The following is a 14614-nucleotide window of genomic DNA, read 5'->3' as shown; positions in this document are numbered from 1 at the left end:
GGTGGAGGTTACAGTGAGCCAAGATTGTTTCACTGTACTCCAGCCTGCGTGACAGAGTGAGACTTTGTCTCAAATAATAATAATAATAAGATATTCAAAAGGAAGAGAGGAAGTCATACTGTCTCTGTTTGTGGATGACATGATCCATTACCTAGAAAACCCCATATTCTCAGCCCAAAAGTTTCTTTTTTCTTTTGAGATGGAGTTTCACTCCTGTTGCTCAGGCTGGAGTGCAATGGCACGATCCTGGCTCACCACAGCCTCCACTTCCTGGATTCAAGAAATTCTCCTGCCTCAGCCTCCCCAGTAGCTGGAAATATGCCACCATGCCTGGCTAATTTTGTATTTTTAGTAGAGATGGGGCTTCTCCATGTTGGTCAGGCTGGTCTTGAACTCCCGACTTCAGGTGATCCTCCGCCTTGCCCTCCCAAAGTACTGGGATTACAGGCATGAGCCACTACCCCCAGCCACCCAGAAGTTTCTTAAGCTGATGAGCAACTTCAGCAAAGTCTCAGGATACAAAATCACTGTGTAAAAATCACAAGCATTCCTGTATACCAACAGTAGACAAGCAGAGAGCCAAATCATGAATGAACTCCCATTCACAATTGCTACAAAGAGAATAAGATACCTAGGAATACAGCTAAAAAGGGAACTGAAGGATATCTTCAAAGAGAACTACAAACCACTGCTCAAGGAAATCAGAAAAGACACAAACAAATAGAAAAGCATTTCATATTCATGAATAGGAAGAATCAATATTGTGAAAATGGCCACACTTCCCAAAGTAATTTATAGATTCAATGCTATTCCCATTAATTTCCATTAATATTCTTCACAGAACTAGAAAAAAAAAACTACTTTCAAATTTATATGGAACCAAAAAAGAGCTCATATAGCCAAGACAATCCTACGCAAAAAGAACAAAGCTGGACACACCACACTACCATCTTCAAACTATATGACAAGGCTACAGTAACCAAAACAACATGGTACTGTTTTCAAAATGGATATATAGATCAATGGAACAGAACAGAGGCCTCAGAAATAATGCTGCACATCTGTAACCATCTTATCTTTGACAAACAGGACAAAAACAAGCAATGGGGAAAGGATTCCCTATTTAATAAATGGTGCTGGGAGAACTGGCTAGCCATATGCAGAAAATTGAAACTGGACCCCTTCCTTACACCTTATACAAAAATTAACTCAAGATAGATTAAATACTTCAATGTAAAACCCAAAACTGTAAAAACCCTAGAAGAAAATCTAGGCAATACCATTGAGGACACAGGCATGGGCAAAGATTTTGTGATTGAAATGTCAAAAGCAACTCCAATAAAAGATAAAATTAACAATGGGATCTAATTAAACTAAAGAGTTTCTGCATAGCAAAAGAAACTATCAACAGAGTGAACAGATGACCTACATAATGGGAGAAAAGTTTTGCAATCTATCCGTCTGGCAAAGTCCTAACATCCAGAATCTATAAGGACCTTAAACAAATATACAAGAAAAAACCAACCTCATTAAAAATTGGGCAAAGGACATGAACAGACACTTCTCAAAAGAAGACATTTATGTGGCCAACAACATAACAAAGAGCTTATCATCACTGATCATGAGAGATATACAAACTAAAACCACAATGAGAAACCATCTCATGCCAGTCAGAATGGCAATTATTAAAATCAAGAAACACCAGATAGATGCTGGTGAGGCTGTGGAGAAACAGGATCACTTTTATACTGTTAGTGGGAATGCAAATTAGTTCAATCATTGTGAACGACAATGTGGTGATTCTCCAAAGACCTAGAACCAGAAATACCATTTGCCCTAGCAATCCCATTACTGGGTATATACCTAAAGGGATATAAATCATTCTGTATTATAAATATACATACATGCATATGTTCATTGTAGCACTATTTACAATAGCAAAGACATGGAATCAACCCAAATGCCCATCAGTAATAGACTGGATAAAGAAAATGTGGTACATATACACTATGGAATACTAAGTAGCCATAAAAAGGAATGAGATCGTGTCCTTTATAGGGACATGGATGGAGCTGGAAGCCATTATCCTTAGCAAACTAAGGCAAGAACAGAAAACCAGATACTGCATGCTCTCATTTTAAAGTGGGAGCTGAGCAATGGGAATACATGGACACAGGGAGGGAAACAACACACACTGTGGGCTGTTGGCAGTGGGTAGGGGAAAAGAGAACATCAGGACAAGTAGCTAATTGATGCTGGGCTTAATAGCTACGTGATGGGCTGATAGGTGCAGCGAATCACCATGGCACACGTTTATCTACATGACAAACCTGCACCTTCTGCATATGTGTCCTGGAACTTAAAATTTAAAAGAAAATAAAACTACCAAGCAGACAAACACTTCAATAGATGGAAGACAGGCTTGCGAGTCTGTCGTGTTGCTGTAGAGAAAAACCTGAGGAAACACTGTATGTTCTCACTCATAGGGTGGGTGTTGAACAGTGAGAACACATGGACATCACACACTGGGGTATGTTGGGGAATCGGGGGGAGGGGAGGGATACCAGGGGGTGGGGAGGCTGGGGAGGGATAACATTGGGAGAAATGCCTGATGTAGGTGATGGGGGGATGGAGGCAGCAAACCACCATGGCATGTGTGTACCTATGCAACAATCCTGCAAGATCTGTACATGTACTCCAGAATTTAAACCATAATAAAAAAGAAATAGAAAAGAAAAAAACAGTTTAAATGGCTTACAGTCTTACAGGCTATACAAGCATGGAACCAGCATCTGCTCAGCTTCTGGTAAGGTCTCAGAGAGCTTTTCCCCATGGTTGAGGGTGAACCAGGAATGGCCACATCATATGGCAACAGAGCAAGAGAGAGAAGTGTGGAGGTCCCAGACTCTTTTAAATGAGCAGGTCTCTCATCAACTAACTGAGTGAAAAGTCTCTTATCACCAAGCCGATGGTGCTAAACATTCCAGAGGGATCAGCTCCCAGGACCCAGTAACCTCCCACAAGGCTCTCACCTCAAACACCGGGGATCATATTTCAACATGGGATTTGGAGGGGACAAACATCCAAACCATATCACCAGCTCTATAATGACCGCAGTAAAGCTGTGGGCCTTGGGAACTTCTGTCTCAGCAAACTGAGTTTTGTCCTGCTGTCAGAGGTTTCTTACTTAATGGTCTCGGGATATTCCTTCCAGAGTTCTCTCACTGGCGCTGCTCGAGGTTTTTTTGTTTGTTTGTTTCTTTTTAAAAAATTCCTTTTCGGTCTCTGGAGGTTGTCAGCTTTAAATGAACAAGATGCAGAGGGTAAAGATTGCCGGAAAAAATAAATTGTGAAGAGTGTTGGGTTACAGGCAGAGCAGAGCGCTGGTGTCCCACTTGGTGGCAGGCAATAGCCCAGTGGCATTCAAAGGCATTCTTTTGAAGGAGTCATTCTTTTGTTGACCCTGGCAGAGACCAAACGCTTTCCTGAAATAATCTTCCTTTTTTGTGGCTCTAGCCAGTTACTGTTTCAATGCGAAAGTAAAAGCTTGAACTGGAGAGGTAAGGAACAATGGGGAGAAAATAATGGTGACCCCTGAAGGGAACCAGCAAGTCCTTGCCCAAATAGAAATAAATTTCCTACGATTTTTCTCTGCCTTTCAGGCAACCTTCACTATGTTTTCATCATTTTGCTTCCTGAGGGGGCTTACTGTTTTGTTGGAAGTCACTTGATCGTCACACAGCTAAGGCTATTTGCATTTGGAGCTCCCTAAATGATTCTTCGGTTTGCTAAAGATAGGCCCGTGTCTGTCATTCACATCTGTAGTTTTAGTTTGTAAAGGCCTCAATTTCAACAGGAAGTTCTTTTCCTTAATTGATGTTCCTAGATTTCAATTATACCTCAAGAAATAGATGAGGTTCGTGGTCTCATGGTCGAGGAGACGTGAATTCAGGTCTCAGTCTTAACTACATTTATAAAATGGTCTGGTTATAACTTTAATTTATTCACAATTTAAAATTAATTTTAAGCATTAAATTAAACATTTTTAATTTGTAAAACTTATAGTGTTTAATCTCAGCGACATTACACAGTTTGTCCACTTGGTGGCACCCAAACATTGAGGCACCATTTGCTTTAACCCCATAATTCACCTTTTAACACTCAGGGCTTTAGACAATCCTGTATTACTGTTTTAAATTATGGTTATAAAGACTACATAGAAAAATGTGAAATTGTGATATAATAATGTTTAGACTATAAATGTACAGGTATTTGTAATTATACAGTATACAATTGTGTATAGAGTAATGATAGTTATGTAGAGTATGTGTGAAAACAGACACAAATGGTAAGGAAATAAACAAAAATTAAAGTGTTAGTTTTTCTCCAAAATTTCTTAAGTGAGTTTTGCTTTCGCTTTGTTTTATTCCCTGGCTTAGGATAAGTTAGTTTCCTCAAATATTTCTAAATTATTTTTGGTTTTGTTTTTATTTTTTCCTGCTTTATTGAGGTGTAATTTCCACAAATAAAATCCACGCATTTTAAGTGTAGAGTTTGGTGAATTTGGATAATTGTTTACAGTCGCGTGACCATTGTTACAATCAAGATACAGTTCTATCACTCTAAAAAGTATTCTCATACCCCTTTCCCAGAAATTCTTTTTTCTGCCCCTCGGCCACAGGCAACCAGTGACCTACTTTCTGTGACAGTTTTCTGTTTTTTTAGAATTTCCTCTGGATGGAATCATGCGGATAGTATATAGTCTTCTGTGGCTGGCTTTACTTTGCATGTTTTTGAGAGCCATTCCTGTTGTTACATGCATTACTATTTTGTTCCTTTTTATTGGTTTGTATTCCATAGTGTGGGTAAACTGCAATTCGTTTATCCTTTATCAGCTGCTGGACACTTAGGTGGTTTCCATTTGGGCCTACACAAGTCTTTGTAGACACAGTTTTTCCTTTTTCTTGGGTAAATACCTGAGAATAGTATTGCAGGCTTGTAAAGTCAGTGCATGCTTAACTCAAATGCTTTTTAAAATTTATTAATCAAAAATCATTAGTGATTTAAAAGACACTAATTTTTGTCAGGCAGATCAGAGCAGATGGAAAAAATACAGTGAGATTGAGTTTCAATATGCTCTCACTAGACTGCTTGTAATACACCCTCTCTAGAAGGCACATTGGACCATCATGTATTGAGGCTTAAAATTACTCACACCTTTTGACTTAGTATTTCTATTCTTAGGAATTTACCATAGAGAAGTAATCACATAAATACATGAAGATCTGTGTACAGTAATGCTCACTGAAGTTTTTAGTCATAAAATATTGGAAACAACTCAAATATTTAGTTTTGGAAGATTAATTACATAAAAACGATCATCTCAATAAACTAACTCCATTCAGCCATTACAACTTCCATTTTTAAAGAAAGTTGAAGAACTTGGAAAATTGCTTACATGTAGTATGAAGAAGAAAACAGCCAGATAGAAAATTTCACAAGTATGTGTGTGTATGTGTTCTTACACATATTTGCATAAGGAAAAAATTATAAGGTGATATAACAAGTTTTCAATAGTGGTTGTACTTGGGTGGTAGGTAATCAAGACTCTTGATGTGAAAAAAAATTTATCTTTTTGTAATATCTGAGTCATTAAATTTACCCAAAGGGAAAAGGGATGCCTTTGGGAGGCCAGTGTGGAAAGGGTGCAGTCTGATAGAGAAATGGGCTGGGGACCGGAGGTCAGGATTTGATACAGTGGTCTCAACCTTAGCGACGTGAACCTTAACAAATCACCTTTGCAGCTTTATGTTATTTACTGGTAAAAGAAAGGGTTCAACAAAATTAGTTGGTTTCAAATCATGTTCTGAGACCTCACAGGCTACTGTGGTTGGGTGCCTAGTTACTGTCCTTGCAACAACTCAAGCAAGGTTTTGGGGTATAATGTCTGTTTTGGGGTTTAGTGACTAGAATCCCACAGAAACCCTAGGACTTTTACTATTTACTATTTTTTTCTTTTTTAAATGAGTTCCACTGTTTGAAATCCTATGATGTCTTGGTGCTGCTTTGTAACAGACAAACGCGAGAGATCAAGGTAGAGAAAAAGACAGATCAACCAAGGATTAACTCAGAATCTTCTCTACATTTGCCATTTATTCTCTTATCAAGTTTGTAGTTTAACGAGGCCTGATATTTTGCCTTTCATCATTCAAGGTCTTGTGCCTATTTCTTCTTTTTGTGTTTTCCCACTTTCCTCTTTCTTCTCTTTATTTTTTATTTTTCATTTATTTTTTTTTTTTGAGACAGAATTTTGCTCTTGTTGCCCAGGCTAGAGTGCAATGACATGACCTCAGCTCACTGCAACCTCCATCTCTTCAGTTCAAACGATTCTCCTGCCTCAGCCTCTGGAGTAGCTGGGATTGCAGATGTGCGCCACCATGCCTGGCTAATTCTTTTTGTATTTTTAGTAGAGAGGGGGTTTCACCATGTTGGCCAGGCTGGTCTCGAACTCCTGACCTCAGGTGATCCACCCACCTCCACCTCCCAAAGTGCTGGGATTACAGGCATGAGCCACCACGCCCAGCCTGTTTGTCTTAAATATAGCTGTTAGTGTGTGGTCATTTGGCAGAACAAAATTGATGGATTAACTTGAAGGAAAGTTTCCACAAAAATTCAATGTTAATTACATTAAATATATATGCATTTATTAGAAATCTATAGTTATGGAAAGCTAGAGCAAGTGTCTTGATCTAGAGCCATGGTCTTCAAACTTGACTGTGTACCAAAATTGCTTCTTGGTGGGCTTGTTAAAACATAGTTCACAGGGCCCCACTCATTACTTTCTGATTCATTAAATCTGGGGTGGGGCCCAAGATTTTGTATCTCTGATAAACATGCTTAGGTGATGTTGATGCTGTGTTCTGGGAACTGCACTTTGAGAAAAGAAGGGTAAGAAAGGAGATAATTTTGCTGGTTTTGATTTTTTTTACACCTGAATGCAAACACTACCTATAGTATTAAAGATATTTTTGTAAATTAATTATGAAAGGCATGGTTTTAGTTTAGTGCACATTAAACACCTGAATGCACACTACCTATAGTCTTTTTTTTTTTGAGACGGAGTTTCGCTCTTGTTACCCGGGCTGGAGTGCAATGGCGCGATCTCGGCTCACCGCAACCTCCGCCTCCTGGGTTCAGACAATTCTCCTGCCTCAGCCTCCTGAGTAGCTGGGATTACAGGCACGCGCCACCATGCCCAACTCATTTTTTGTATTTTTAGTAGAGACGGGGTTTCACCATGTTGACCAGGGTGGTCTCAATCTCTTGACCTCGTGATCCACCCGCCTCGGCCTCCCAAAGTGCTGGGATTACAGACGTGAGCCACAGCGCCCGGCCACCTATAAAGATATTTTTGTAAATTAATTATGAAAGCCATGGTTGAAATACATACAGATATGATTGCATAACCTTGTGAATATACTGAAAAACAATGAATTGTATACTTTAAATTAGTGGCTTTTTTTGTATGCAAAGTCTATCTCTGTTTTAAAAATATACGTAAAATATTGGTGTTCTTTTCCCATTTGTAACAATATTCCAATTATTCAGCCTATTCTCACTCCCACTGCTCAAATGTTTGCTTTAAAAAAAACAACAACAGCGAAAGAAGAAGATGCAGAACATTTATTTAGTTTTTACTTCTTACAGGAAAGGAGGGAGGAAAGGGGATTTCCAATGGTCAGTGCTCCAGTCAGCACTTTTGGAGCCAATTATGGGTAGGCAGGGAGTGTAGAAGGTTGACCGACCTAAAAACACAATTCGGGACTTAGCTGCACATTTCTCTGCAAACTGAACACTATATCCTGGTGAGTTGACTGTGGAAGTTCATTAGCTTTATGCATGTTAATGCTCGTATTCCATGAAGCCTCCCAGACTACTGCAGTGCAATGGATTTCGCAGTGCCATGCAAAATTACTTGGGCCAAACCAGATTGCTTTGGCTAAACTAGGGAGGGGAGGATCCTGTCCAATGCTCTTTCTTTGCACATGTGTGAGGCTAGCCGCGCGTGTTTCTGCCATGAAGCTGAATGTGTGTGCTGTTATTCAAAGACCAAGAGATTACAGGCGTGCTCTCTCTTTCTACCTTCCCCAGCTGGAATGGGCACAGGGAATTATCTAACTGGGAGTCTCAATTCAGGAACCTCATGCTCTGTTTTTGTCTCTGCAATGAAACCTGGTCCCGTTCCTATGGCTGTGCTGGGCTGTGTTAGCCATTTTTAACAATTCTAATTCTGCCTAAAGACCTTGGTCTATTTGTTCTTTTGGATGTTGTGGCTTTTAAAAAATCTTAGTGGTTTTATTTGTCTTTCTCTTCATTTTACCTCCTGTTCTTTGTAATTTATTTTTACCCTCTGTGAACATTCATATGAACATGTTTCAAAAGAGCAGAATGACCTGTCTTTCATAGGAGGCCTACGCACATGTCTAAATTGAGCTTCCTTTTTACTTGCTAGACAAGTTCTGTGGGTCACCTTCTTGAAGCCTGTTAATGTGCGGTTGTTCTGTCTGTCCTTTGCAAAGCTTCTATGATGGACACAGCTTTCTGTTTATCAGGGTTAGAGAGAGAGAGAGAGATTCTTTTATGTCTGTGAAAACGATTTCTGTGAACTGCATGTTAAGCCTCTCTAGCCTAGGCAGAGAAAATCTTTTCCTGTCATTACAGCAGAAGGAAGAAGGAAAAATGATCACCTCCTTTTCTTCCTTCAGAAACGTGACCTTTTTTTTTATCAAAATTGCTGTAGAATACCTCATAGAATTCAGAAAAAAAACGTGAATGGGTCAAGGAAAGAATTCAATTAATAGTATATTTGAATCACTAATTAGTTTCTTCCCTCCCCATTTCCCTGGGCAGCTAATGCCGATGCTGACATGCTGACACTTCCCTCTCTTATTATGTAGGTACTGCTGAGTGACTTGGAAACTACCAGGTGTACAAGAAATACACCTTGAAAACAGCCATACCTATAGACCCAAAGGAGAAATTCTGAATATCTTCTAACCGAAGTTGTAAGCTAACAGCATCCTTAGTTTTAGCTGCAGCAAGAAAGAGATAGGAAATTGAGCAGGGAGAAACCATCTATGATTATGCTCAGATCCAAAATTTTCCAATGGGTATGTTTTGTTTGGCCCTAGGGCTGGTTTAAACAAGAGCCTTGGATAGTTCCCAAAATGTCCATATGCAGTCTGCAAGGTCTTCAGTGTCCCCAGGATAACAGGGTTATGCTGATCAGAAATAATTACTGCACACCATTAAGCAGGCTTTTTTTTTTTCACTTCAGTTTTGTTCTCTCCTCTCTTTTTTTCCCCCTTCTTTTCAATCTCTGGCCTAAAACAAAATTGCCAGAAACTACAGCTGTCCTTGATTCAGTGGCAGAACAGCACTCTTTGCTCTGGGACCTCCCAGAGGCTATACCTTAAAATCAACTTTTGACCTTTTCAAGAATAGTCTTACTAGACCCCACCTCTAAAGATTCTTAGCTGAATCTATGCTGGGGCATGGGCATGACTATTCTTAAAAAATTCAACAGTTAATTTTGAGGTATGACGTGGGCATCTAAACTTCTTAAATCTTCAAATAAATCTGATGTCTGCTATGATGTTGAGAAGCACCTCCAGCAATGCTGGGAACAGAGGTAGCATCAGAAAACAGAGATCCAGCTTGAAGATATTCCCAACCCTGTCAATGCCCTGTTACGCGGCATAGATTGCAGAGTCTGTTCATGCCCTGGCACCAGCAGCCTAGCCCGCCTTCCTCCTCCTCTTGGGCCTCATACTCTTGTATGGAGGGGCCCCCATTCTTCTCTGCTTGGTGTGCTTTTCCGTAAGTTGAGGACTGGGCTAACTCTTTGGGTAACTGAGTAAGTAATTGGTGGGCCTATTGGATACAGTTCATGTTTTTTCAGAGTAGCAGGGTGAGACACCATATGCCTTTAACCACTGTCTTCTCTCCATTCCTGAATCCTGTTCTTAACATCATTTGGGAAATCCTTACTTTAGAAACTCACTCTTTCCCACACTACTTACTAATCAAGCATTAAGAAAATATTCCTGTTTCTTTGGTTAAAAAAGGAGGTTGAGATTATACAATATATCTATACTACTGAGGGAAGGTGCTCTTTTTCCGGGTCCGCAAGGGGGCGTGGTTTTAAGGGCAAGAACGTCCCAGCGCCATGCCCTCCTCTCATCTCTGTCCATCCAGGAGATGTAACGGTTTCTGATCCTCCCCTCCCCTCTCCTCCCCTCTCCTCCCCTCTCCTCCCCTCTCCTCCCCTCCCCTCTCCTCCCCCCTCCCCCCTCCCCTCCCCCCTCCCCTCCCCTCCCCTCCCCTCCACTCCCCTCCCCTCTTCTCCCCTCCCCTCCCCTCCCCTCTCTCGGAAGTTTTCTCTCTTATTCTCCTTCTTTTTCCTTTCTCCACCTGAAATAAATTCACTTTCTGAAAAACCTCTGTTTGGGGTCCGGTATTTACTTTGCGAGCACACCTGGTTCCCTCATTCTTGATAGAGCAGGAGACCAAAAGCCTTGGAGAAACGTCCTTTCAGGGGAGCTAAGGGCTCCGCTGAACCCCTGAACCCCAGCATTACCGTATGCTACAATATATCTATATTACCATGTGCGCATGATTACTTCCAAACTTTACTTAACTTTCCCTTGGCCGCGCTTAACACACCAAAGCCAGATGGGCTCATGCTCATATGTCTTTTTATGGTGAAATTGCTCTGGTATAAGCCCTGGTAGGTTGTCTATCTAAATAACTAAGACATACATTTTTGATAGAATGGTTTTATTTTTTAAGAGATGCTAGTAGATTTTAGAAAACAACTTCTGATATAGCTGAAGTTTTGGTAACTATAAGTTGTTAGGAATTTATGAAAACTTTGGAATCATTCTGTAAAGTTATTTTTTAAAATAGTACCATAAGGACTCGTTAAAATTTCATATGTAATACATATGGAAAATACTGAGATTTTTATGCTATTAAATATTTATATCTAGGAGCATGGGGATTTTCTGTTTTTATTAAGGTCTTATTTTATGTCCTTCAATAAAATGTTATAGTTATCTTCTGAAAGGTCTTGTACCTTTCCTGATAAATTCATTTCTAGATATACTTTAACGGCTTTAACGAGGCATGATTTCCCTTATAGAGTTGTGCGGCCATCCCCATAAATCAATTTTAAGACTTGTGCACTACCACAAAAAGTTTATTTATGTCCATTACAGCTAACTCCCACTCACATCCCCAGCCCTAGGCAGCCACTGATCTTTCGGTCTCTATAGATTTGCGTTTTTTGGACATTGGACCTAAACGGCATCATACAATACATAACGTTTTTGCATCTGGCTTCTTTTGGTTAGTGTAATGTTACTGAGGCTCATCTGTATTGTAGCGTGTGTCAACAGTTTGAGCCTTTTTATTGCTGAATAATGTTCTATTGTATGGCTCTATCACGTGTTCTTTATTCATTCAACAGTTGATGGATGTTTGGATTGTTTCCAGTTTTTGCTATTTTACATAATGTTGCCATGAATATTTGTGGACAAGATTTTTTTTTTCTGGCATATGCTTTCATTTCTCTTGTGTAAAGTCCTGGGAGGAAAATTGCTGGGTTGGACAAGAAGTTTATGTTTATCTTTTTAAGAAACAAACTGTTTTTCAGAGCAGTGTGCTGTTTTGCACTCTTAGAAGCAATGTATGAGGTTTCCAGTTTCTCTACATCATCACTAACATTCAACAGTGATGTCTTTTTTTTTTTTTTTTTTGAGAGGGAGTTTTCACTCTTGTTACCCAGGCTGGAGTGCAATGGCTCGATCTCAGCTCACCGCAACCTCCGCCTCCTGGGTTCAGGCAATTCTCTTGCCTCAGCCTCCTGAGTAGCTGGGATTACAGGCACGCGCCACCACGCCTGGCTAATTTTTTGTATTTTTGGTAGAGACAGGGTTTCACCATGTTGTCTTTTTATTGTAGTCTTTCTAGTAAGTCTAACTGCATAACAAATGACCCCAAAACTTAGTGGCTTAAAATCAAACATTTATTCCACAATTTCTGTGGGTCCAGAATCCAAGTGTCCTGGGTCCTCTGGCTTTCAGATTTCAAACAAGCTACAATCAAAGTGTCGACTGTGGCTGCAGTTATCTCAGGGCTGATTGGGAGTGAGGGGGAGAATCTGCTTTCAGACTCACTTAAGCGGTTGTTGGTGGCATCCAGTTCCTTATGGGCTGTTGTACTGAGGGCCTCCGTTCCTCGCTGACTGTGGGCTGAAAGCCTCCCTCAGTTCTTTGCCACATGGGCTTCACCTGAGGGTGGCTCACAACAGGGCAGCTGGCTTCCATCAGAGTGACCAATTTGAGAGAGCAAGAAAGTATGAGCAAGACTGAAGCCAGAGTTTTTGTGTGACCTAATCTAGAAATGACAGCCCATTACGTAGAGAGGCTGTCTACCACATTTGTTGTGGTTTTAATTTTCATTTCCTTAATGACTAATAATGTCAAGCATCTTTTCTTGTGCATATTAGCCATTCATACATACTCCTTGATGAAATATCCGCTCAAGTTTTTGCCCATTTAGGAAACTACATTGTTTGCCTAATTATTGAGTCATAAGAGTCTATTATATATGCTGGAAACAAGTTACCTATTTGATATTTGATGGGCCAGTAGTATTCATTTTCTATTGCTGTGATGACAAATTACCACAAGCTTAGCAGTTTAAACCATACGAAATTATTTTCTTACAGTTCTGTAGCATAGAAGTGTTGTAGAAGCCTCCCTGGGCTAAAAATCAGGTATCAGCTGGTGCACTCTTTTCTGGAGGCTCTAAGGGAGAAACTGTTTCCTGCTCATTTGGGTTGTTGGCACAAGTCAGTACTTTGCATTGTAGGATCAGAGTCCCCGTGTTCTTGCTTGCAAACCTGCGACCTTGTAAACTGAAGGTCAATCCTAGCTTCTACAGAATACTGCGTTCTTTAGTTCCTGGTCTCTTTTCCTCCCATTCAAAATTCCATCAGGGCCAACAGGGCGAGTTCTTTTCATGTTGCATTTCTCTAACCCTTCTTCAATGTTGAATCCCCCTCACCATAGGCAGAATAGGTTCTCTGCTCTTAAGGACTCATATGACTAGATTGTACTCACTCAGATAATACAGGGTAATATCCCCATCTCAAGGTCTATATATATATTTTTTTTTGAGATGGGGTCTCACTCTGTCATGTAACCTTGGCTCACTGCAGCCTCTCAGGCTCAAGCTATTCTCTCACCTCAGTCTCCAGAGTAGCTGGGACCACCGGGTGTGCCATCATGCCCGGCTAATTTTTTTGTATTTTTGGTAGAGATGGAGTTTCACCACATTTCCCAGGTTGGTCTCGACCTCCTGAGCTCAAGCAATCTTCCTGCCTCAGCCTCCCTGAGTACTGGGATTACAGGTGTGAGCTATTGTGCCCAGCCAAGGTCTTTAATCTTAATCTCACCTACCAGTCTCTTTACCATGTGAGGTATTACCTTCACAGGTTCTGAGAATTAAGACATGAACATTTGGTGGGAAGCATTATTCTGACTACCACACAAATATTTTCTCCTAGTTTTTGGCTTGTCATTTCATTTTCTTAATGATATCCATTGAAGAACAAAAGTCTTTAATTTTTATGAAGTCTGATTTCTTGTTTCTTTTATACGTTATGCTTTGGGTATTGTATCTAAGAATACTTTGCCTAACCCCAAGGTTCTGAGAAAATTTAGTATTTTCTTCTAGGAATTTTTGTAGTATTAGTTCTTCAATTTAGATTTGTGATCCATTTTCAGTTGATTTTTATCTATGGCACTAGGTAGGGACCTGAGTTTTGTTTTTTTGTTTGCTTTTGGCGTGTGGATATCCAGTTATCCCACCACCATTTGTTGAAAGACTCTCCTTTCTTCCATTGAATTGTTTGGGGACCTGTGTTGAAAATCACTGGCTATAAATGTAAGAATTTATTTGTGAAGTCTCAATTCTCTTCCATTGATACATATGCCTTTCCTTGCATCAATATCACACTGTCTTCTAGATATTTTAAAGTTTTTGTTACTATTAGAAATGAAGTTCAGGTTATTTTGAATCTAAAATATTCACTCAGCAATAGACACTAGGAACTACTACAGGGGAGGGAGGGAGGGCAGCAAGGGTTGATAAACCAGCTTTTGGGTACTATGCTCACTACTGGGGTGACGGGATCATTCATATCCCAAACTTCCGCATCATGTGATATACCCATGTAACAAATCTGCACATGTATGCCCTCAGCCTAAAAAGCTGAAATTATTTTTTAAATTAATAAATAAAATATTAACTCAGAACTGTTTTCCTTGGACTCATTAGCATTTAATATATTATATTAATATTAATTACAAGTTATATTCTATTATAATTAATATTTAATCTATTAATTTAATAGTTACTCTATTATAAAATTTTCCTGGTCTTGGATTAAAAAGAAAATACAACTTTTATGCTTAAATTAGGTAACCTAAAATTGCTTTGAATCTATTAAATTCTATCTTATAGGACTATGTTGCAAAGATATCAG

General features: G+C 39.7%; 1 protein-coding gene across 2 annotated transcripts in view; it reads left to right on the top strand.

Annotated features, from left to right (window-relative positions):
* Positions 1–14614, top strand: part of EHHADH (enoyl-CoA hydratase and 3-hydroxyacyl CoA dehydrogenase) — a 101706-nt gene that overhangs the window by 71890 nt on the left and 15202 nt on the right. The gene's annotated exons all lie outside the window — the stretch shown is intronic.

Source organism: Callithrix jacchus, chromosome 15 (assembly GCF_049354715.1).
Source record: "Callithrix jacchus isolate 240 chromosome 15, calJac240_pri, whole genome shotgun sequence".
Lineage (NCBI taxonomy): Eukaryota > Metazoa > Chordata > Mammalia > Primates > Cebidae > Callithrix > Callithrix jacchus.
Note: the sequence above shows the minus strand (reverse complement) of the source record. Positions and strands in the feature narration are given on the sequence as shown.